The 27,061-nt window shown below is 33.2% G+C and overlaps 1 protein-coding gene and 1 long non-coding RNA gene across 2 annotated transcripts in view; both read right to left on the reverse strand.

Annotated features, from left to right (window-relative positions):
- LOC135136198 (uncharacterized) overlaps window positions 1-19,977 on the reverse strand; it is a 43,601-nt gene extending 23,624 nt beyond the window's left edge. The window contains exon 1 of the mRNA XM_064065369.1: window positions 19,685-19,977. The gene's annotated coding sequence lies outside the window, so the exon portion shown is untranslated. The remainder of the gene's footprint in view (window positions 1-19,684) is intronic.
- LOC135136694 (uncharacterized) lies at window positions 7,676-8,700 on the reverse strand. The gene is made up of 3 exons (XR_010281747.1): window positions 8,445-8,700; window positions 7,838-8,118; window positions 7,676-7,781 (listed from the first exon to the last, which is right to left on the reverse strand). It is a non-coding gene; the product is annotated as an uncharacterized LOC135136694 (long non-coding RNA).
- Window positions 19,978-27,061: the final 7,084 nt, after the last annotated feature.

The following is a 27,061-nucleotide window of genomic DNA, read 5'->3' on the forward strand; positions in this document are numbered from 1 at the left end:
TTTTCCAAAAATTTGGATGTCTCGGGTAAATACTCAACATGGATTCATAAACTGTGTAGGAATATGTTATTTAAGTATCAACAGACACAAATGTACAATCGTGAAGTCATTTCCTCAAAACTTACAAAGCATATATACAACAGACAATCCGACGAAAAGAGCAACGGCATTTTCGTATTCTTAGAATTATTAAAAAATCATGATGGATAAGTATTGATTGATGCAGAGTTTGTATGTATTTTTAAAATAGCAGCATTATCTTATCGGAATAAATATATTAATTTTACCATGTACTTTGGCAAATACTTGAGAATAAATTGTACACTTGCAGATATTTTAAAATGATTAGGAAATTAATCAAATTTTAGTTATCACTCTAGAAGTGTGAAGTATTATTTCGTGCTAGTCATAGATTGTCAAGAACACTCAGATTCTTCGTAATTTTAAAAAAGTATGTAAGCATACACTCAAATTTTGTAAATTAGAAACAATATGATACATTCTTGTAAATGTTGGAAAAATACTACTTTAATTAATAAATTTTTATAGTATCTAAGTAGCGTAATTTTCTATACAAGATATTTCGGTATGGTACATATTCGATTTTTATCGCCCATATAATTTCTGCATGTATATTCCGGCCAAGAAGCTGATGACGTCAGTAAAAACAAATGCACCAATTTTTTTCATATTTGCCGGAGTGTTTCCTGGCAAAAGAAACTCTTTATAAATAATATGCCAAAAGGTCAGTGGTGTTACTAGGAAAATTTTAAATAGGGGTACTATTGAATTAATTTGAATTAATGATATTAAGCTTATTTACATAATACAATATACAAAATATCAAAGATAATTCTTTGTTATCTCGAAATTTGGACAAAGAAACTGTTACTCTTTTTTTTTTTTTCAAATTTTTGATTTGCATTTTCAACCAAATCCCTCATTTTGGCTTTTGCTGGACCATTTTATTCTCTGTTTTTTTCTTATTTCTACTTTAGCTTTTCTGGTATAGATTTTCAGACGGTAAACTATCATTCTTGCAGTAAATTTTGTTTTGCTGTTGCAGCATGTTGGAAATTGTATTGAGCAATAAGTCGAATTTTTCCTAATTTCTGTCTTCATGACTTCCAAAACATTACCAGTACAAAAATTATTATTCTTTAAACAATCCCTGAAATTACAAAATATTTGCTCTACTAAAATTGCTATTTGGAACACGTTCTTTGAAGCGTAATGTAAAGTACCAGTTTATATTCTTTTAATGCCACAAATTTTGCATAATTTTCATTACAATTCTTCTCAGAGACCATAGTAACAACACATTTTTTGCAAAAATTTTGATTTTTTATCAAGCTTTTAACAACGTAACCTGTGCAACTGTACAAAGTATTTTTTTTTCTCTCACACAAAGTTTTTTTTTCAAATTCCAATTTCTAGGTAAAGCTAAATTTTCTTTTCCTTTAGGAACATCGTTTTCTTTTCTGTTATTATTTTTAATATAACTCAAAAAACCAACTAAAGGTGTTGTTTTGTCGGTTTCGTAACTTGAGTTATTTGAAACGTCCAAATATTGAGAAACTGATATAAAGTTTTAAGTCATATTTAGAATGAATGGCCGGATGTCTTCACCGAATTTGGGAAAATACATTTTCTACACAATCTTGAGAAAATCTCGATGTTAATACTTATAAGGATTTTTTTTCGTTCAAAAACAATTTTGTAGGTCTAAAATTGATATTGTAGTCAGTATAATACCTGTTTGAATAGGCTTCCAAACTGCTTTTCCAAATTTATCAGGAGCGACTTTTAAGTTTAAAAATAACTTAATGAACTCTTGAAGGAATTCTATAGTTTCCCTATAGACAACCATATTAAACTTGCTCAAGGCCAAAAAAGTTGATCTAGAACTAATCAACTGGAACCACCTATGTACAACATCAATAAAAACAGCTGTCGTTAGAGAAGATTTGTCTTCTCTCTCCTCTTCCGCATCAAATTTTATTCCACAACTAACAGTTCGATTCAAAACGTTTAGAGAATTTGACACCTTCATTTTGTTAAAAGGGTTAGATTGTAAAAATCCACATTTAATTTAGACGCAAATTGCAGCTCAAATTTGCCTTCTTCTTCACAAAAATCTTTAATGTGTTGCACGTCAACCAAATCAGAAGTTAGTTTATATTTTTCAACAAAATCATTTTTTCGAATTCTCAAGTTTTCGTGTTCCCAATTTCTCAACTTCTTCTATAATTGGGTTATGTACCTGTAGAAAATAAATTATTATTATTATTTCTTCAGTTTTTGATTCTTCATTTTTGGATTTTCTGATTTTTCGAAAAGTTCGATTTTTCAATATTTCGATTTTTGAAATTCTTAGGTTTTCGTTTTACGGATTTTTCGATTAACGATTTCTCGAATTCGACTTTTCCATTTTTTAATGTTGCAATTATTTGAGTTCTCAATTTCTAATTTCTTGAGTTCTTGATGCCCCAATTTTCCAAGTTTTTAAATCTACATTTTCGACCATTGGATTTTTCAATGTTTCTGTTCTTCGATTTTTTCATTTTGCGATTTTTCTATTTTTCGAGTGCTCAATTTATAATTTTTGAACTCTCAATTTTTTTATTTTTCGAGTAGTCGATTTCTCAATTTCTCCATTTCACCATTTTGGGACGTTCTCGATTTCCCTTTTTTTTCATTTTTGATTCTCTATTTTTCGACTGCTCAATTTTCAAATTTTGACTTTTTTGATTTTTCGAATTCTTAATTTTTCGTTTTTTCGATTGTTCGATTTCTTCATTTTTAGCATTTTCGTTAGTTCGATTTTTCTCCATTTCTGATATTATCAGTTTTTCGTTTTTTGGATCTTTCGATTAGCGATTTTACGAATTCTTGATTTCCCGATTTTTCGAGTTTGATTTTTCTATTTTTCGATATTTCAATCTTCCAATTATTTAAGTTCTCGATTTCTAGTTTTCTCGATTTATAATTCCTTGATTTATCGATGTCTCAGTTTCTCAAATTTTTGAATCTCCATTTTTCGATTCCTCGATTTCTAGATTTTCGTTTTCTAAATTTTCCATTTTTCGAATTCTCAATTTTTCCATATTTTCGACGGTTGGATTTTTTAATATTTCTGCTTTTCGATTTTTTGAGTTCTCGAATTCCCAATATCTTCCGTTTCCGATTTTTCCATTTTTGGATTTCTCGATTTTCAATTTTTCGAATCCTCAGTTATTTGATATTTCGATTTCTCGAATTCTCAATTTCTCCATTTCTCGATTTCTCAATTTTTCGATTTTGGGAAGTTCTCAATTTCTCGATTGCTCTTTTTTTTATTTTTGATTCTCTATTTTTCGATTGCTCGATTTTCAAATTTTGACTTTTTTGATTTTTCTAATTCTTAATTTTTCGTTTTTTCGATTGTTCGATTTCTTCATTTTTAGAATTTTCGTTAGTTCGATTTTTCTCCATTTCTGATATTATCAGTTTTTCGTTTTTTGGATCTTTCGATTAGCGATTTTACGAATTCTTGATTTCCCGATTTTTCTATTTTTCGATATTTCAATCTTCTAATTACATATTTGAGTTCTCGATTTCTAGTTTTCTCGATTTATAATTCTTTGATTTATCGATGTCCCAGTTTCTCAAATTTTTTAATCTCCATTTTTCGATTTCTCGATTTCCAGATTTTCGTCTTCTAAATTTTACATTTTTCGAATTCTCAATTTTTACATATTTTCGACGGTTGGATTTTTTAATATTTTTGCTTTTCGATTTTTTCATTTTCGATTTTTTGAGTTCTCGATTTCCCAATATCTTCCGTTTTCGATTTTTCCATTTTTGGATTTCTCGATTTTCAATTTTTCGAATCCTCAGTTATTTGATATTTCGATTTCTCAATTTCTCCATTTCTCGATTTCTCAATTTTTCGATTTTGGGAAGTTGTCAATTTCTCGATTGCCCTTTTTTTTTCATTTTTGATTCTCTATTTTTCGATTGCTCAATTTTCAAATTTTGACTTTTTTGATTTTTCGAATACTTAATTTTTGATTTTTCAATTTTGCGATTTCTCCATTTCTGCAATTCTCAGTTTTTCGTTTTTTTGGATCTTTCGATTAGCAATTTTACCATTTCTCAATTTATATTTTTCAACAAAATCATTTGGTAATTGAATGATTTTGTTTTGTACCAAACATTGCTTTATATTTTGTAATAAATGTGGCCCATCTGCTGAAAAGTAGATTTTTTCGCCATTAACTGGGTTTAGGAAATAATTTCTAGTTTCGCATTTTCTTCCAGCTTTTATTCCAAAGATTTTCCACATAGCTTGATTCACCGATCCCATATCTGAGGTTACAGAATGAACCTTCAAACCAATTGCACTGATTTTCTTAAAAACATCTTTAAGAACATCAGCTAGAATTGCCCCATTCATTCTGTCTCCAGTAAAATAGTATGAAAAAATTTGTTTCCAGCGAGTAGTTATACCCCCCACAAGAATTACCAACGCTTTTGTCACTACGTCCTCATGTTTTGGTAAAGTAATTCCCCCAATATACGTCCCACTATGTACATATTAATCAATCCCAGCTTTTATTTATATTTAATTTTCAAAAACCCTATACTTCATCCAAAACTCCAGATTTAAACTCTAAATTTTGTAAATGAAAATTCAATGTTCGAATAGCTGGAAATGGAGTTTCATTTTTCTTAATAAGTTATATCCAATGGCCCCACATCCAAATTTAAGCTTCAAAGATTTAGTGATTGTTTGTTCGGAACATTTTTTGAATGTTTTCCCTTTTAGAGCTTCAATTTGATCCTTTGTTAATATATTTGCCAAATTTTTCCTTAAATTTACATTACACACTTTTTGCAAGTATAATTTCTGGCTTAATTTTTTGTGCCGAATTTTTAACAATCTAACTTTTTTTCTTAGCGTATAATTTTCTTTCTGTAGCGTTACATAGTCAGGTGGTTGTTTGCACTTTAACGGTTTAGACGAAACAAATTCAGGCCAGAGAGGTTGAGAAGAAAGAGAATTATTTGACAAGGGAGATTCAAACTGAAAAGATTCACTGAAAAGCTTACTATTTGAACTATTACTCTCCGTTGCACAGGGAAAAATTGAAGGAACTGCGGTTTTCTTTAATTTTTGGCCATATATTTCCCATTGATCTTCACAGAAATGTTGGCCGCAAACTCGTCCATATTTACTGGGCGCAATGTTCATGTTTTTTAACAATAGATATATGTTTGAAATTTGAGGTATACGAGATTTTTCTAAATACCTTAAAGTCATGAGCATATAAAAGGCACTAAGAATACAGATTACAAGCTATATCAACAACAACAAAAAAACCAAAGGTCCAAGAATAGACCCTTGTGGAATCCCAAGGGTGACTTGTATTTGAGCCAGATGAAAACCAGTGAAAAATTTCAATAATTACATTTGATAATATAAATAAATAGATTTCATTTTTTCAGTTAGAAGACCCAGTATTTTATTACTTCATTTTGCTCCGTTTTCTGTTCTTTATTTCGGTATACTACTTGTAACTGCCAACCTCTAAGAACTTCGTCCGCAACACAGGAGACATGCACACCAGGTATATATTCAAAAAAAGATAATAATATCTTTGGTTCAATAGACATTTAGAAGGTTCATAAATTACAGAAACAAACTTAATTTGACCTACTGTAAAAAGTTCGCCTGCCGTAACAAAGATTCTGCTATTTGCCAACCAAATGGAAGCATATCAGGGAATTTATTAGATTAGTAATTCATTTGCAGTAAGATTTAAAGATAAGTCGTTTCAACATGCAATGTGACACAGCTTGAGCCGACATGGATCTAATCTAGGTGAATGATAACTCTAATGCAATCGCTATTTGAAAACTAATTCTACTCCATGTAAAAATAGAAAAATAAGAGCTGTAGATATTTGGGGTATAATATAAAAAAAAAACATACTACTTAGTGACATAAAGCTTGGTCTCAGTTATTGCTGATTCACCTAGGATTGCCTGCTCCTACGGAAATATACGCCCGCACCTTGTTCATATTGTGATTATTCAACTACGTCGCGCTGTAGGCAATTCGAGCGTTTAATATACTTTCATCCTTGCATGCCAATATATAATTAATTTCGAATGCATAATATCGCGATAACACTAAGTTTCATGGAGTTGTCGGGGGGAGTCTAAAACGCAAGATAGTTCATGAGATTGCATGTGATGCCATCAAAAATATACAAAATTTTACAGTTTAAATTGGAAACTATATGCGAAGCGAATCCTGTAAAGATTTTTGTGGATTTTTCTATGACATCTGGATGTCAGTAATAATTTGAGTTACTCTTTAATGGTGGCTGAAGACAATGTACTAACAGATGTTGTAGCAGGGAAAATTTTCTATAATTCCTGTAAGGTGCATACATTGTGTCGACGTATTTTTCCCTTAAAACGCCTACTTGTAATATATAATTATTCTTGGAAGTATTAAGTGAGTTTTGTGCCCACCTTCATCAAGAGATAATTGTAGGGGACTTCAATTTCCCGGAATCTGCAAGGTGCTCCCCTAAATTAAACACGCCCTATTCTAATTTTATGGAATTTTGTGGTCTACGCCAGTGTAATCATATGAATTATGCCAGACTGTATTTACTAAAATTAGTAAATGTAAAACCCCTAGAGAATATAAACCTATTCTAAGGGAAAACAACTACCCATCATTAAGATGGTAAGGTTTATTAGTCTATACGGAAATGCATACTGTGGTGTATTGATGACTTTTGATAGACTACATGTGTGGCACCGTGGCTCCCAAACGGATGAACCGATTTCAATAGTAAGCACTTAAGCCACTCTTAATCTTGAAGCCTTTATCTGTCTGCGGATTTTTCTGTGGCATCGTAGCTCCCAAACGGATGAACCGATTTCAATGCAGTTTCTTTTGTTTGAAAGCTGGTTCAATAGAGAAGAATCTTACAGGAGGGGTTTGATGAATATGTCGGTTCGCATCGTCCTGGAGGGTGAAAGAAGAAAAAGCAGTAACAGCATACGTAGACTTGAAATATATGTATCAATTACTCTGATAACTTTTTACCCGCTTTTGACTAGAACTATGTTCAATGGGTAAACTACAAATTATATGATGGGAGTGACCACCTCGTTTTCTGTTGCAACCATTCATTGATGATGTTAGAATTCACGAAAATATATAGCAGAATACGTGAAAGTTCAGTTCTATAGTTCCTGTCAGTGAACTAAACTAACCCAGTCCTTGAAGGAATGATATAGATCTTGAATAAAAAATTATCGTCATTATTTCCACTATGGTCGCTTTGTTTATACACTCCATTTGTTTTCGCTATAAAACACATAATCGCGGCCCTCCTTACTACTCTATGAGATCATCTTCGCCAGGATGTAGTGTCCCATGGAGGGATTTAATGCCATTTTTTCAAATATAACCAAAGGTCCAAATTGAAGAGACGTAACTAGATGCTTCAATGTGTACTCTAGTAGTATATGTATATATTTCTTCAAAAGTCAAAACTGTTTATCCAGTAATTCTTTTTGTGTAATGTTTTATGATCTGATAAATTTTGACCATTTTTTAACTTCTTAAAAATCATCGGTAGGCAAGTTTGGAGCGGCTTACCGGAAGTCTCGATTGCGGGCCCAGAAATCTCTCGAAGCGGCGTTCTGGATCCATCGGGAGGCACGCATAGGTTTAAATAGAGGCCACCGTCGGGAACAGGGATTATTAATCACTGTAACAGTTAGTCGTGTATATCGAGTTAGTAAGGAATAAATTGTTGAGTTTTACCCACGCCAATTTTTATTCGCCCGAGCAACGTAACAATAGTGAAAATGATGACAAAAATAATACGTCTAGGAATGAAAAAACAAGGTGACGAACCAAGTGCACCCGGGGATAATTCAGCACAGCCGTTCGGTACTCGTTCGGTTTCCGACAATTTCTCTCGCTAAGGAAAAAGAATAAAATTCAAATATCAAATTTATGAACAACCGAAATTTCTCCAGGACTTTTTCAGATTTTCCCTGATATTTCCAGATTATTCCCGGTTTTCCAGGTCGCTGGGAATCCTAAAAAAGTATCTCGTATTAATAAAACGGACCACTTATTTTATAAAGGACGCATTTACTGCGTTTACTAGATAATATGCAATTATAAGTGGCGCACTGTGCAGTTACCAGAATATTCAAATTTTTTTGAGATACTGCTAGATCATTTTCAAAAAGAAACTGGAGAAGAATAGGAAGCTGAACAATCTACAGTGGTTCAAGTTGTTTTCTTCGAAACATTCAAAAAACTCGTTCATACGAATTTCTCATTACAAAAGAAAAGAGCCAATTGGACTGTAATAATGAAGAAGACTACAAGATAATTTCTCCTACTGCTAATTACTTACGATTTCTTAAAGATGTTATCTCTATTGAACGATGAACTTCGAACTGTCATCCCATCTCATTCTATTACCCTAAACTTGCATTTTGCCAAGAAATATATCACCCCAAAAAATGTTCGCTAAAGTTCTGCGAAACGAGAATGTTTTCAATTAAGAAAAGGAAAGCGTGAATGTATTCCAAGAAGTGATCCGTTTTCCAGAAATTGTTAAAAGGATGATTCACATAGAACTGTTGCGAGAAAAAATTAATCATTTTGGGTAGGTAATTTCTTTCTAAAATTAATCATTTTGGGTAGGTAATTTCTTTCTAAAATGAATCATTTTGGGTAGGTAATTTCTTTCTAACTTCCAAAGTTGTATGAAGGTTTTTTACACATAGGTATCAGGGAAACGACGGCCACCACTTCTAAAGGTTGTGGTTTCTTCTCAGTGTTTCCCCAAAACGACAAAAACTCGTTGTGATAAAATACCTGAGGTTTACCATGGTAAAACAATTCCAAATAAAAATATTATACCCATGTTATTTGTCATAAAAAAAGCTGGAATCTCATAAAGAATGTTTTTATTATTACCCCGTGCACAACGTACTGAAGAGTTAATCCACCATTCTCCAGACACCCGGTGTAATCACATACAGAATATATTGTTACGAAATAAACCCATACGCCGCCCCAGTACGACGCCCATGGGTCTTCTAATATGTATGTGTTTCTTCTAGTATGTGGTATGACTCATCGGCCGGGCGGCGCGGCGTTTGCTAAATGACAGCCTGGAAGCTGATGTCGCAACGGACCCAGAAAACCCTCGAAGCGGCGTTCTCGAACCATCGAGAGGAACGATAGGTTTAAATAGAGGCCACCGTCGAGAAAGATTATTATTCAGACAGTAGAGTCAACAGAGTCCAGTGAAGTGCGCCGGAATTATTTTGTAAATTGTTGAGTTTTATCCACGCCGATTTTATTCACCGATCAACGTAACAATATCTTCATCTATACTTATATAATAAAGCTGAAGCTTTTGTTTATTTGAACGCGCTAATCTCAGAAACTACTGGTTCAAGTTCAAAAAATCTTTTTGTGTTGGATAGTCCATGTATCATATCTACATATAGGCTATATAACATCACGCTACGATCATTAGGAGCGAAGTAGCAATGAAAAATTCGGAAAAACGGGAAAATTATTCCTCCTTTGACAGCTTCCGTTGCTTACGCTGCTTAAACGGTTAAAGTTACGTAAAAATCATGTATGACGAAATTGTTCCCCTCTAAAAGTTCTAAAGAAAAGTCTGCGACAGCATATGTCTATCTTTTAAGGTCGAGTCAGTATAACCTTTTTTATGGTAATGAAAGTTGTTCTAAAATAATAATGCATTATGTATAAAATTCTCGCGTCACAGTGTTTGTAACCGAACTTCTCCGAAATGGGTTGACCGATTTGTATGAAATTTTTTATGTATATTCGGTAGGTCTGAGAATAGGTTGTAAACTATTTTTTAAACCCCTAAATGATAAGGGTGGCCCACCCTAAAAAATGTTGGTCTATTTTTTGGACAAAATTTTTTATTTTTATTTTTTTAAGAATTGGCATCAAAAAATACACATAACCCTAAATTTTCACCTTTCTACCATCAACCCCCATTTTTTAATCGTCTATATAATAAAAATCAATTGCTGTTCCTGTTAGTCTCGCTAAGACTCAAAAACGGCTTGACCGATTTGAAGAATTTTTTATATTACGGGGATGGTTTATAAATAAAAAAAATAAGGAAAACTTAAAAGAACAGTTAAAAAATAAAAAAATTCTAAAAATTTTGTATGGGAATCGCCACTTCGAATTAATTTCAATAGTTGGCGTTTCTGACGGACCGGACGTCTAACTGACGTGTCATACAAAACTAATTCTTCCGTGCAATTGTGAAAAGTATATTGCATTTCAAATCGTTCTTTGTTTTTTCGTAAAGAAAAACGTCGTTTAATTTAAGAAAAGTCTTGGTTAAAGTGAATTTAATTACACATTGCGAAAGTTTGTTATTCATTTTGATCTGCCATTCTATTTACCTATATTTATTTGTTGGTTTCGACAAAACTTCAAACTTTACCGTTATTCGAGGATTTAATTTGAAGTTTTCAATATTTTAAAATTCTCAAGACAAAATTTACAGATTTGATTGACTGTGAAAATAATTCTGTGTCGTTTTATGAAGTTCATTAAAATGCCGAGAAGACGACAAGCTCACATAGGTCCACGAAGTCAATCAAATGTGCGACGAACTACCTCAGGTGCAAACCGCAATGATTTATTTCATGGGTAATTCGGATATGAAAGTTGATCAGCGTTGTGCTCATAATCAACATAATCAAACATTGAAGCGAGACATTGGGTGGTATGAATAAAACTGAGTAGAAACTAATATTCAAAGTACGAAGTACCTACTTCATTATTACTCTTATATACCTGAGCATCTACTTTATGTACTGAGTACCTACTTGGAAACATTGTATCTCCCCGGACACAAATTGAACATCTACGCGTTTTGTGAGCATTTAATCTAAAAATGAGGATCGGCGTGGCAAATAACTGAGCTGTCTGTAAAGCAGTTTAGAAAACCAGTAGGATCGTTGTAAGAGTGAATTTTAACTAAACATGGCGACTTTCATGAACGTGGAACGTCGTCAAAAGGTGCATTCAGTTTGAAAAACACATTAGGAGCGGGAATATCGAAAACTTTTCAGCTAATTAACTTTTATTTATGCATAAATTGTGCAGTGCGTTTTTTATAACACTGGCCATAGAGATTCCCATCTCAAGGTGTCTAACCCATACTAACTTATATTTTGGTGACTCGATTTTTGCTTTGATGGTTGAACACTGTCACTGTTGTCCTTTTTTGTTGTATCGAGATGCTACTTGAGCATCAACTGTTACTTACTGAAGTATTAGTATCATCTAGAAAAACTAGAAATATTTTGATTTGATATTCGAGTAGATACTTCGTATTTCGAGTATGAGCATCTACTGAGTTTTATTTATATCAACCATTGTCAAAAAATTGATCGAACGTTGTTTCGACAGAACTTCCTTCGCACCAAAAGTATAATGAAACATATTCAGCATTTTCGAGTTGAGTCTTTTCTTCACACAATTTTAATCAACATTTACGATCAACACGTATACCACCTTGGATTGGTGCAGTGTAATACTAAAAATAACTGTATTGTATTCCCAAAATTATCTGCGAAAATCGAGTGAGCCATTTCATAAATTTTTTAGGGGGAATAAATAAATATCGTTAACAATTTACCATACTTACAATAACTTTAAAACGTCTGAAAGATCTCAAAGTATTCATTTCTGCAACTCCTGAGTTATTCACTAAAATAAATTGACTGATCCATATATTTTTTTGAGTCACTGTAAAAGCAAATCTAAAAAATATGAATGCAATGATAAATTACGAAAATATACTGATGATATTTTCCACATTTTAGATAGGATTTATTCGGCAAAATCTTGAGATGACGTCTTCAAGTTTTTGGGCTTGATAAACAGAGATATTTTGTTTGAAAACCTAGCATGTCAAACAGTAACTTCAAAACCTCTGCAATATTTCAAAATTCAGTTTTGCAATTCTTGATTCAATCAATAAAATAAATTGACTTAGTGATTCATTTTTTTGAGACACCCCCTATAACCAAAACTAAAAAATATGAATGGAATGATAAATCACAAGTATAGTCTCATCCTATTTTGGACATTTTAGATAGGATTCATTTGGCAAAATTTTGGGCTGACGTCATCAATTTTTTGGAGGGGATAAGTAAATATATTTTGAATAAAAATTTATTATGCTTATCATATGTTTAAAACATCTGCAAGATTTCAAAGCATTCGATTTTGCAGATTCAAAATTAAATTGTAGGTGAAACGAAGTTCACGGGGTCAGCCAGTACACAATAACGTTAAATACTTGATATCTATCTCTCGCCTTTAGACTGTTTCGTTCAGTTTTATATGAAAAGCCAAATGTTTACTTCTCCTGAAGCAGAACATATTCTTGTGTATTTGTAGTAAATGACTCTATACATAGTTTACACTGTTATAATTTTCAAACAGATTTTATATACCTTCCATAGTATAATAAAAGCTTTATATACCAAAATAAGACGATAATTTTAAACCAAGCTAGCTTGCTGGGTGTCTCAAGTGAGTTTAATAAAAATTTGTATATGAGCAAATTAAAAAAATGGATGTACATATATTGGTAACCACAAGTGCAGGCCCACAATATATATTTTGGATATTTTAGATATAATTCCACCGAATTTTTGATAGTACGTAAACAGATAAAATGTGATGAACGATTTATTTCAAAACATAAATGAGCAGTCGATTTTGTCATTGGAAAATTAAATTGCACAATGTCGAAGTATTGTAAAGTTTTTTTTTTTTTTCCAAAAATCAACAGTTGTAAGGTCAAAATAAGGACGAATTGATCAACCACAAGTATAGAAACATATTGTTTTACAAAATATTAATAGAAATTAAATATCAAAATTTTGAGACGACGTTATCAAATTGGTGCTGGGGATGATCAGCCAAATTGGGGTAAGCATTTTACTATCTAGATAACCCTAAAATATACCAACTTTTTCATAAGTTATGAGTTACAACATAAAATTAGTCAATGGTTCAATGAACCTTATCGCAATACTTCCCTTATACCCGGGAAGTAAAAATCTTATGAAAAACCTTGGAAATGCACCGTCTTATGCTCGACCCATCACATGATTGGCTGATGACTGAACTTACGATTTTCTCTTTTGCGGCGAATCTTAGGGAATACAGGATAATGTAATTTGAATTTGAGAATTTTAAAAGTGTGGTAGTAATGGACAACGCCCCATTTACAGACCAACAACAAATTGCTAACATAAATAAACAGCTAAGTTACTGTTTTACCCAGACAGGAACTGTTAAGCAATTTCAAAAGGAAAAGTAATTTTAATTGCATTGAATAGGGAAAAAACTTATGAGATGTCACAAAGAGAAGAAAAAAAATCTAAATATACCGAAAGCGTTCTGAAACGGGTTGTATTGATTACCCATTAATAGGTGAGTGTTTTTCAATATTAAGGCGAGGTGTTGGCAGACAAAATCAGAGGCGGGAACGAGTTGATTATCTAGGAGGGAAAAAATATAATTTGTTGAGAAGGTCAAAGCAGTCAATATCAAAGTTTACCGAATTAAAAATTAAAGACCTAAAACCAGACATTAAAGAAATGAGAAAAGAACAAAACCATTTTAAACAAGAAGTCAAAGCCCTGAAAATGGAAAATACGAAACTGAAAAAATATGACGAGGAAACTATGAAAGAAAACAACGAAATTAAACAGGAACTATCAACTTTAACAAACAAAATGGAACGAATTGAGAAACTAAAAAGAGAAAAAATACCGGACAATGCAACCCTAAGAGAAACTGCGAACAAATTCATCAAAAATCAACGGGAGATGAAAATAAAAGTTAAAAAGGCTTCCAAAATAAGGAAAGATATGTGTCTCATACAGGTGGAAAATAGTGAAGATAAGCAGAAAATTATGGAAAACAAAGCAAAATTAAAACTAGACGACCGCGTCTATATAAATAATGATCTTACAAAAAAGGAGCCAGAGATACAAACAGATAAAATTGCAAGCGAAGAGAGAAAGGGAACACGCAAAGTTGTTAAAATCAGATTCAATAAGCTAACTGTAGATGAGAAAACATGGAAATGGGATAAAACCCAAAGTAGATTGTAGCCAAGAAACTACGAAGGAACGCATGGAAACAAAAAGAATAACGAGGCCGGCTATGGACAAAGACAAAGAAAAGGAAAACGAAACAAATAACTGCCAGAATAAAAACCTGCATCAGCAAAATTAATGTTATCCAGTGTTATGCACCTAGAGAAGTGGAGGAAGATGAACAAAAGGAAAACTTGTACCAACAACTATCAGATACAATAAACAAGACTAACAAAGGAGACATAACAATTGCCAAAATAGGAAGCAAGAACGAAGGAATCGAGAAGATAATGAGTAAACACGGGCTAGGAATTATGAACGAGAATGGAGAAAGACTAGTGGAGCTATTTTTAGGAAATAACTTGGTAACAGGAGGAACATTATTTCCACACAAAACTTGCAATAACATGAGTAACGCCGGATCAGAAGACACAGAACCAAATTGACCATATAATAGATAAGCAGACGCTGCAAGTGACCACTACCTATTAATAGGAGAAGTAAGGGTAAAACTAGATCCCAAAAGAAAACCAACAAATCTTACAACACGAAAGAGATTTAACCTGCAAAAGTGAAACAAGAAGAAACAAAAGCTGAATGGAGCAACCGACTAAAAAAAGTAAAACTAAACAACCAGCAAGATGGAGGCAGCATGGAGAATAAATGAGAAGGCATAAAAGAAGAAGTTTGGGGATCTCAAGAAGAAAATAGATAGGAATGGCTGAGCTGAAACATGGAAACTATTTGAAGAAAGGAAAAAAATAAATGCAAAACTAATTTAAACCGCAAACATAGCGAACAAGGTAACAATAAGGAAGGAATACGAACAATTAAATAAACCAGCTAAGAAAGCAGCAAGGAAAAATAAAAGAAACCGGATGGAAGATATGCCCCAACGGGCAAAAGAAACGACAACAAACAACATAAGAGAGCTATACAAAATTAGCAATCTCTTCGTAGATAAGAAACACAACGGAAAACCGGTCTATAATAAAGAAGGAAAGCTGCTAACGATAACCGAAGAACAAGTAAAACGATGGCAAGAATATTATAAAGAGACTCTAGAAGAGGATAAAAGAGGCTTAAAGTATAAATTATAATCAACGAGAAGAAAAACATCTTTTAGATATTGACACGCAGAAACCCACAAAAACAGAACTTGAGCAAGCTATTAAGTATATGAGAAATAATAAAACACCAGGAGTAGACCACCTGCCAGCAGAGATATAGAAAGCGGATAGCCGAAAAACAACAGATATTCTAACACCCCTAATAACAGACATACCTACCCAAAAAAGGAGATACAAAATACTATAAGAACTGGCGAGGGGTAACTTTGCTATGTACAATAAATAAAATAGCAGCATATAAAAGAATAATGGGGGGACTACGGGCTAATTTCAAGTTGGATCTGCCACATCGCAAGTTCGCGTTGCCATGGAAGATGCGATGACAGTAGTAGCGATAGCGAATCGCAACAACTGTCATCGCATCTTCCATGGCCACGGCACTTGCGATATCGCATTCTATGCGATATCGCAAATCAAACTTGAAATTGGCCCGTTCGACAAGAACAAGCAGAATTCAGATAGCAACACTAAGAACAGTAATAAAGGAAGCAAAAAAAAACACAGAAACTTATATTGGTTTGGTACATCTTAAAGTACAAAGGAATTCCACAGAAGCTGATTAAGCTAATACCAGGAATTTTCGATGAGGCGACATGCCAAATGCTACACAGAGGTCATTTGTCAGATAAAATAAAAATGCAGAAGGGTATTAAGCAAGGATGTATTCTATCGCCCATGTTATTCAATATATATTTAAATATGGACAAAGCAATAGGAAAGAAGAACGGAATTTCGTGGAGCTATTTTCAGGTGACAAGATTGACAGACCTCGAGTATGCAGAGGACATTTGCTTAATTTCAAGATCAATTGAAGACATAGGAAAAATGTTACAAAATTTAGAAGAACACGCAATGAAATGTACAGAAAATAGTTGAAATGAGAATAAACATCGAAGAAAAGCAAGAAAAATTCTACCAAAGGGGAAAGGAAATACAGAAAGTAGATCAATGTTGCTACTTAGGCAGCATAATCAGCAGGGAAAGAGGAGGAGAATTAGACATACATTAGACACGAATAAAGAGCTATGGGCAAGATTTGTGCAAGGAATAATAAGAAAAGAAATAAAACGAAGCAAATGGAACTCGATTTTGAAGAAAGAACTTGATAATATCCACAGACATGCACTGAAATGGACTATGGAAGAAGAACGCAATAAAGGAAGACCACGTTTAACCTGGAGAAGAGGAACGCAAGAAAATGGGGAAAGGATGGAAAGAACTCGCAAGAATGACGAAGGAAAAAAACGGTGCAGTAAAAGGAATAATTTAACCAAAGAATCAGAAAAACCAAGAAAACCAAAAAATGAAGCAATTTTGCCAACAAATTATTATGATTTAGTTTGTCAAAGGCTTTAGTACAATCAGTGTACACACATACTGAACCAATTGTCAAATTTTATATTTGTATTAAGAATATCGTGTATATGGTAAACACTAATCAAATTTTGGCTGATTATCCCTACCTACAATTTGTTGACGTCATCTCCAAAATTTACAGTAGTAAATATTATTTAAATTTGATAACATAAGATACTCCTGCACATGTGGTTGAGTTTTTACCCTAGACATTCAGATTTTTGGAAAAAAAAATTGCAACATCTTGCAATTCAACTTTAAAACTGCAAAACCGAATGCTCTGAAATTTTGCAAACGTTTTAAAGTTATCGTAAGCATGGTAAATCGTTAATCAATTATTTTTTTTTTTCGTTTATGTCCCTCTAAAACAATAATTAGGTACATCATTTTACAATTTTACCATACTTAAGCGTTCTTTAATTTATATTTACCAAATATTGTTTGTTATTTCAAATCCAGTTCCCATATGAAGAATTCGGATTGGATTATTATCGGACGTTTTAGATGAAATTTATAAATTTAAATATTTAAGCTATTTTTAATGTTTTTTCGTCTATTTGTAGGTATTGTATCATTTTTAAAACAAACAGCCACGAATTTTGACGTTGAAGTTTTTTTTTTATAAAATAAGAAACGTCAATATTTGTCGTACAGTTTTTTTGATTCATTTTTTAACTTTTCACATCATTTTAGATTATTTTTTAAAAAGTTATAGATTTCTAAAGATTTTGGCTATATTCCAACGGCTCCATATAGAAACCGCTGACTTTGAGATATTTACAAAAAAATAAAAAAAAAATACTTTAACGTCAAAAATGGCCTGTTCTATTTAAAAAAATGATAAAGCACCCTATAATAAATTAAAAAACAAAGTGTGGGGTGAAACGTACTATTTTAGTTACCTATTATATATATTTCATTTTATAGGATTTCTGCACGTGTGATTCATGAATCCGTGTCGAGTTTTCATCCAGATTTTTGGAAAAAAAATCAAAATGGTATAACAACATTTTACAATTTAACTTTGGATTTGCAAAAACCGAATGCTGTGAAATCGCGCAAATATTTTATGACTACTTGAAACATGGTAAATCGTCAATCAAAATTTATCTGTCACCTTACATTTTTGCCGAATTTCTTCAAATTTGAGTGTTTTTGGGAAAAAGTGAGAATGAATTAATCAATCAGTTCTTTACTTTGCATTTTCTTTTAACCGCTGATGCTTGTAATCTGAACGTGCTAATAGTCGAATTCGGTCGAAATATAAATAGTCGAATTTAAGCATATACTGAGAAATTGAGAATGTCAACATTTTTTCCTGTTAGTTATTACTTTAATTACATATATGTCATATTTAAAGACACAATGGCTGTGGGGATGTTAATTACGCCACTTTATAGAGGTTAACAGTTGTTACAAACCGAAAATGGCAAAATCTAATTTTATAATTGTTTAAAGAAGCGGAATTTGTCGGACTCTTTCAAGGGCGATATTTTTTTACTAGCTTTGTTTTTCTTGCTAGCGTTATCAAAATTGCAAAAACATCATTTTTTCAAAACGCCAATGTCGCCGGCAAAACTGAAAATAATAAAAAAAAAAACATTTTCTTGGTATCTATACTTACTTTCAATGTTAAAAAATTGGGCATAATTTACGTCATTATTGTATTACTCGAACATATCTTTCTACCAATAACACACCATTTTAGTACATGTATTAAAATTATTTGTAGGAAGTTGAAAGTATATTTATCCTTTAAGGACAGATCAATTCCTTGTAATTAGCAGATAATCTTAAATCATACTAACTTCCTATTTCGTGGACAGTTGATGGGTTTATAATGTTCAAGAATACCTACTTTTAACAGTAATCAACATAACCCACCTTTTTCTTTTTTCCCCAACCAAAAAAATAACAACGTTGCCACGCATATTTTCTATGAGAAGTGAAGTGTTGGTGGATCTTTAAAATTTGAACAAAAAGTTATGTGTTGTCCTTCACATATTAAAATCGGTTGGTTGTAGTCAAACAGGAATGGGGGAGAAACGACGAGGGTCAGTCTCACTGAATGTTGCACATGCGGAGTTTTGTTAAAGAATTACGTAGAGGAGACGCATGATGTGAGTAAATTTTACAATTTCATTAACTGTCACACCTAAAAAACTGGAAACTACATTCAAACCGTCGGTGTTAAACACAAAATATTAGTAATCTGTTTTTAATGAGAATTTTCTAAAGTGAGTGTTGATAATAGCGGGAACAAAACAACTGCTTCCAAGTTTCTTTTTAACATTTTATACACGACACAAGCATTTTGTATTACCGTCGAAGTTTAATGAAGGAATATAATATATAGTATGTACCATATAGGGGCGACCACTTACGTCATTGTAAATACTTATAATAATCTAGAATATTTTACCTGTTTGTAATAAACTTTGGCATGTAAAAACCTTCCAAATCCGAGATTGTAAGCTGTGTTGTAATAGTCCAAGATATCAACAATATTAAAATGTTAACCGTTATTTACTCGTACCATCTGTGATGGTCACTTCTCTTCGCACGTTTTTCAGTCCCAAAAAATGAAGATAACAACGACAACACAAAAACCGTAATTCGACTTTGGCACATTTTACAACAACAAACATACATCTTTCCATTCGTACGTCATGAATAAAATGCAACAATATAAAGATCTTTAGCGGACATGCTAATAAATTCGGTCAATGATCTCGAAACCTTTTATCGAGTCCCATGTTCGTTAAATGCTTTTATTCATGTTTTAATAGATTTTTACAATGTCAACTACATCTGAGTACATATTTTTTTAACTAGAGACACTACAAAAACACTTATCCAGTTAACTTCAACGCAATCAAACTAATTTATGCTCAACATGCAGCTTGCAGTGTTAGGTGTCGATAAATTGATTCTGACATTTTAAACCATTGGATGTGGAAACCACAACTTACAGTCTACTGTCTCCAGGCATCAGATACAGCAAAATATCCATGAAAATAGCACTGTTCACTTTACACATAATTCAAATCACTCATCATTTTTTGACAAAGCATTAATCGAGGTTAAATTCACCAGACAAAAGGTCACAGCATAAAAGGTGATGTATATAATTCATGTAACGGCAAACACGACGCGGCGCACCTTTCCAATGAAAGCCACACAGCAAACTAACGCTGTTGGCTGTCGGTTTGGTAGGTCGAGTCCAGCGAGTCGACCAACTCGTCGTAGAGCGGGGTACTTTGTCTGAGTAATCCCGAAATTCAGTGGTGGGCAAAGCAAAAGCTATCGGCCCCGTCACCAGGGAAGAATGTTTTCAAGACCAACCTTGAACTCTTGCTCGCGACGAACAAGACGAACAATTATAATTCATGAAGAATAAATAAGTTCGTGATTACATGATAAGAAACTGTTAAAGGGGGGAACGGCCTTATCCTTGTCGAAAGGGTTTTTTTAACACCTGATGGAGTTAGACATACTTTGCCGAGTCAAGTAGAATAGGACTATTATCTGCATCCGACGTGTCTCAATCTGTGGCGCGCGACTCCTTTAAGGGTATAAAATAATAAGGTAGCTTGAAAATGTTTTAAAAATTTTAAATAGTATATTATTTTATTAGGAATTAATTTTTTGCGAGTCAAAAAACCCATTTTTAATCCCAATGAAACACGCTATTTTTTCTCCAGCTATTAATGTAACACAAAAATTGGAAATAATTAAATAAAAAAAATTGTAATGAAAATGAAATCAATACTCTGGTATCTATGTAGTCATGATTACCTATTTTTTTATTTACGTTGTCATTGCTCATTGATTTTCAAAAAGTATCAAAAATTGATTCATTTTTCACCAATAATGAATGTTGAACAAGATATGCCTCCAGATGTGGCCGAAAAGGCATAAATAGTAACTGCAGACTTACTTTCTACCAAGAATAGACAATATTGAAAATGTTAAATCAGGTTTACTTGTAACGATTCCTCATACAGAACTAAAAAGCCAACATCATTCACCGTTATAGAGGAAAAATATTTTAATATTTACCAGAAATATATAGCTCTTCGACCAAAAATTTTCATGAACGTCTATTTTTCCTTAAATACCTAAATGGAAAGTGTCAGCAACAACTAACTGGGATTCACAAGATTAACGATGTTCCACGAGAAGTACCTAAATTTTTAAAATTGGAAAATCCCAATGAATATAGAATATAGCGGACATTGCTTACATCGCACGTCTACCACTTTCCTTGTAGATACTCGAGGTGACATTACATCTCTCAAGAGACACGGGGGTTGGAAATCGAATAGTGTAGCGGAGGGGTACATAGAGGAATCAGTGAAGCACAAGGAAGATGTGGCGCGAAAAATGTTGCGGTTAGATGAAGCGAGTAAGTACGAGTGGAGTGATTCCCCAAAAACCACCGAAGAGCAATGAAGTAAATATAAGCAAAGACGTAACTGACAATGAAATAGCAGCAACATTGATAAACATTGTTAACACTGCTATTACAAGGGATAACAGTGACGGCAAATCGTTAATCCAATTTTCTGAAAGTTGTTCTAATTTTACATTTATGTAATATCAATTTTAAAATTTAGAAATCATGTAATGTGTTTAATTATTATCAATAAAATGATAAAATATTAAAGACCGCATTATTAATATTTTCAAAATTGACGAAAAAATATAGTTTGAGATTCATTATTGGGAGTATTTGTTTTTAATCCTAGCATTTAAAAGACTTTTAAATCCTTGGATTAAAAGTGAATGTTGCCGTAGTAACGCAAGTTTTTTTTTCCTAATTACAAAAACGTCTACTCTACTTTTAGTGTGGAAATTGCCATTAAAAGTGTCATGTTTTAAGGCGGCTGGAAAAAAAACTATTTATTGAAACCAAAACAAAAAGTAAGTTAAGAAAGAAAAGCTAAAGTTTGTCATCATGTACAATGGTAATTCGAAAAGAAATGCAAGAATTGGAAAAGGGAAGTAATAATAAAAACGAACTAATGAAGAAAGTAATACAGTTGCATAACAATCGATGGGAAATAATAATCGTGTATTGCAAGAAAATGTAGGAAACCAAGATAAACATAGAAAAGGAAACAAAAGAAAAAATTGGTCTAAAGAGTTTAGACAGTACTTCCCTCGCTGTCGGAAACTTGACGACTGCATGCCTATTGTGTTTTTTTTCTCATTACATTTTTGTAGTGGGAATTTAAAAAAAAATTGCGATGACGTCATCAACATTTTTGCAAGGACACGTATATCAGTTGGGATAGATGTAGTGTAATACTAAGAATAAAATTATTATATTCTCAAATTTTCGGGAAAATGAATTGGGTCGTTTGAATATTGATTTGTAATAATCAATAAAATAACGAAACAATTTACTCACGTATACCTACGTATCAGAGGCAACTGAAAATCGTGTATGTATAAACATTGTTAATTTAAGATGACAGGCGTAACAGCATACGTGAGAGCCAAACACAGAAACTGTAAACAAAACGACCGTCGGTTTTATTGCTTCGACTTCCGCTTATTATATAAAACATTGGGTTTTATTTTAATTCTTGACGGTGAAATTCACAATTGGTTGATTATAAACATGTCTATTTCACATTCGCGGAATCAAGTGAACGCATAAAACAAATGCAGGTCTGTAATGTTAAAGTCGATGTAAATAAGCGTGCTACCCTTATGTTTCAACCGAGTTTTTCCTTTAACAAATTTTGTGTCTACCAAATTGGGTTGGTTGGGGTGTAATACTAATAATAAGTGTTGCCTTTAATTTAATCAATAAAATAAATTGACTTCATTAATTTTTTTGAACCACCTCTTAAGAAAATCTAAAAAATATGAATGGAATGATAAATCACAAGTACAAACTCATCGTATTTTTTGCATTTTAGATAGGATTTATTCAGCAAAATTTAAGGGTGACGTCATCATTTTTTTTAGGAGGGATGAACAAATACATTTTGAACAAAAGTTTACCATGCTTATAATAACTTTAAAATATTCCCAAGATTTCAAAGCATTCGGTTTTGTAATTCCTGATTAAATCGATAAAATAAATTCACGCCTTCATTAATTTTTTTGAGTCACCCTGCATATGCAAATCCAAAAATATGAATGGAATGATAAATCACAAGTACAGACTCATCATATTTTGTACATTTTAGATACGATTTATTCGGAAAACTTTTGAGCTGACGTCATCAGTTTTTTGTAGAAGATAACCAAATATATTTTGACTAAAAATTTATTATGCTCTTTATAACCTTAAAACATCTGCAAGATTTCAAAGCATTCGGTTTTGTAGTTCCTGATTAAATCAATAAAATAAATTTACGCATTCATTAATTTTTTTGAGTCACTCTGTATATGCAAATCCAAAAAATATGAATGGAGTGATAAATGACAAGTACAGGCTCATCATATTTTGTACATTTTAGATATGATTTATTCGGCAAACTTTCGAGCTGACGTCATCAAGTTTTTGGAGGGGATAAGCAAATATATTTTGACTAAACATTTATTATGCTCTTTATGACCTTATAACATCTGCAAGATTTCAGAGCATTCGGTTTTGTAGTTCCTGATTAAATCAATAAAATATATTTACGCATTCATTAATTTTTTTGAGTCACCCTGTATATGCAAATCCAAAAAATATGAATGGAGTGATAGTTCACAAGTACAGACTCATCATATTTTGTACATTTTAGATATGATTTATTCCACAATCTTTTGAGCTGACGTCATCAAGTTTTTGGAGGGGATAAGCAAATATTTTTTGACTAAAGATTTATGATGCTCTTTATAGCCTTAAAACATCTGCAACATTTCAAAGCATTCTGGTTAGCAGATTAAAAATTAAATTTCAAAATGTTGTTTTATAATTTTGATTTTTTTTCCAAAAATCTGGACGTTTCGGGTGAAAAGTCGATTCAGAGTTGTAAACTACATGTGTAGGACTATGTTATTTTATACAATTGAAAACCCATTTACTATGTACAATTTTGAAGTGACGTCATCGCTTTAGTGGTGGGGATGATTCGACAAATTTTGGTTAGCGTTTTACCATCTACATGATATTCTTAATATAAGTACAAAATTTCACAACAATCGGTCGAGTACTTTCGGAGATTATCTGTCTAATAAAAATCCGTGACAACAGACGGACAGACGGACAGACGGACGGACAGACGGACAGACGGACAGACGGACAGACGGACAGACGGACAGACGGACAGACGGACAGACGGACAGACGGACAGACGGACAGACAGACGGAAATGGGAGACCTATTTCTTCGTCTTCTAGGGGTCATGAAAGATCGAGAAAACGTAAAAGTAGAGAGTCGGCCGACGGACTTAAAGTCACTAGATCTACTATTACTTTTAGAAAGTACGGCAAACTGCCTGTGGTCGGAATTCGACAGAGAGGAACCTAACCTATGTGTTAAACAAAGATAGCGCGAGGCTAGTAATTTTCGCTATCTGTCAACGAAAGGTTGATGTGTTTACGATTTGAGGTTACGACAGACTGTACTAGAATTATTGAGTTAACGGACCGGAAAGAACACTATTCCAGTCCCAAAGTAACTCCAGCCCTATTCAACGAGAAAGTGTCACCGGTAACCAGCAAACAGTCGTGGAAGACGTGTTACCACCAAGGCAATTGACGGCCAAATGACAGTAACAGGATCGCCATACTGGAAGCAAAAAATACCTGCTGTCGAAAAGACGGAGCATAACAAGGACACAGATATATTTCTATTTCATAAAAGTTACTAATTGCCACACATTTCAAGATTGAGTCACATTAGACGGACTCGATTACAATACTTCCTTTGCTTACGCTCGGGAAGTAAAAAGAGATGAAAAATACTTATAGGAGGGGATTTTAACGCAAGACTGGGCGATAAGGGGACAAGAATAATAGATAAAGAAAAGGGAGAGAAAAGAGGATCAAAAGACAAAGCAAATAACAAAGAAGGGAAAATATTGTGGAAGATAATAGAAGAAATGGGATCGGAAATTTTGAATGGAAACAAGGAAGGAGATCAAGAAGGAGAATGGACGTACGTAGGGGCTAGGGAAGAATCAATGATAGACTATGGGATTGTCAACGAAGAGGCGTAGAAAGAAAGAGAGTTTCAAAGTCAGGGAATAGAATAAGAACTAGAAATAAAAATCAAAATAAAAGAGTAAGAGTATGAAAAACAAGAGAAGAAACGAAAGAAAAGAAATAGAAAAAATAATATAGGATGAAGAGGGAATTCAAAGATACAGAAGTAAACTAGAAAAAAAGAAATTCGAAGTAAAAGAAGATATGGAAGCTATGATAGCAGAACTGATCGACTTAATTGTAGAAGCTACGGAAAAAAGAAAGATGTACATATGGCAAGGGAGGAATAATGGATGGAACGGAGAATGTAGTGAGTTGAAGAGAAAAGCAAGGGAAAAATTAAGAAAATGGAAGGATAACAGAGGAAGGAAAGAAGAGTACTTAAAAGCAGGAGAGAATTATAGGAGAAAATGTGAAGAAAGAAAAAGAGAAAAACGAGAAGAAGAAGAAAAGACAATAAAGTCCCTGAAAACAGAACAAGAAGGAAGACTGAAATCAGTAGGAAAATCAAAATACATGAATGGAAAAGACACTTTATGGAATTATTGGGAGGTTGTGAGGAAAAATGCTGCAAAATAAATAAAGAAATCACAACGACGGAAGAAATGTGGAGAGGTTCGGAAATAACGGAAGATGAAATAGGAAGACAGATTGAAAGACTGAAAAGAGGAAAGGCATCAAGAGGGGATGGAATTCAGAACGAAGCTTGGATGTTTGGGACAGAAGGAGAGAAAGAAAGGATATTGAAAGTGGTAGATGGAGTTTGGAAGGGAACACGATTTTCTCAGCAGTGGAGAGAAGGTATAATAATCCCATTATTTAAAAAGGGGCAAAAAAGTGATGTGAAGAACTACCGAGGGATCACCTTGCTCACTACGGCGTACAAGATATACGCAATGATACTAAGTAGATGAGAGGTTACGAAAGGAGATGGAAGCAAGGGGTATGTTACCAGACGGTCAGGCAAGGTTTAGGAAAGGAAGAGCTACTATGGACAATGTGTACATCCTGTGACATTTAGTGGGAAGAGAAATAAGGAAAGAGGGTGGACAAATGTACACATTTTTTTTCCTTTACCCCATCCCCCCTTGCCCCAGCCTTACTCTTGTCTTCTCCACTTCTTTCATCCATTCCACCCCTCGTCCGTCTTCATTCAATATCTCTGTTACACTCTCCCCTCTTTCTTTGCTCTTCTCACAGTCATGCAGCATGTGCTCTATCGTATCTCTCCCTTCTCCACACATCCTACACATTCTCTCACCTTTGCTTACCCAAAACTTATTATTTCTTTCTTCATTTCCACACCTAAATCTCGCAATTATTTTTTTTTCTTTCGCGCTTTCTCTGTCTAGGTACTTTGGTACTGTTTCTGTTATTATCTTTCTATAGTCTGCATTGTACCTAGATTTACTTACACTCGCTCTTCTCTCTTGTTTATCTATGTCTCTGTCACGCATACACAACTCTTCTCTCATACTCACCGCCATTTCCCTTTTTCTCTCTATTTCCATCCATGCGTATCCTAGTCTTTCATAATATCCTTGTCTACCCTTGTGATGTTCTTTCCCTGCTTCCTTTTTTTTTCCTTCCAGCGTTCATACAATATCCTACATTCCTCTCTGTCTTTCAACCTTTCATCATACTTTACAGCTCTTTTCCCAGTGTATACTCTTAATTTCTCTCGTTTACATTCTTCTCTTACTATATAGCCTGGCGTCTCTTTCCGTAGCCCTAACATCCACCTCAAATATTTTTCTTGTACTACTTCCATCTCTGCATATTCCTTCCATCCCCATATCTCCACTCCATACATTAATACACTCCGAACTAAACTATCAAACATTTTCATCCTTCTTCTTACGTCATGTCCAAATATTATCGCACCGATACTCCACACCATTCCCATTATCTGCATTGCTTTGACCCTTCTTTCTCTTATGTGTGCCTTTACCGTGTTAGTTGTTGTAAACTTAAATCCTAAATATTTAAACTCCTTTACTGTGTCTATGATTCGATCTTCCCAAAGCCACACTTTTTCCTCCCCTGTTCTTCCTTTTTTTCTAAACACCATCATTTTTGTTTTTTCTACATTTACCTCCAGTTTCTTTCTTTTAAATATCTTTGCAGATTTTTTTTCATCTCATTCATACCACATTCATCCTTCGTCAATATTACCAAATCATCTGCAAATG

This window comes from Zophobas morio, unplaced genomic scaffold (assembly GCF_036711695.1).
Source record: "Zophobas morio isolate AGI-343-1 ecotype UQ-CSIRO unplaced genomic scaffold, CSIRO_AGI_Zmor_V1 ptg000026l, whole genome shotgun sequence".
NCBI classification, from domain to species: Eukaryota; Metazoa; Arthropoda; class Insecta; order Coleoptera; family Tenebrionidae; genus Zophobas; species Zophobas morio.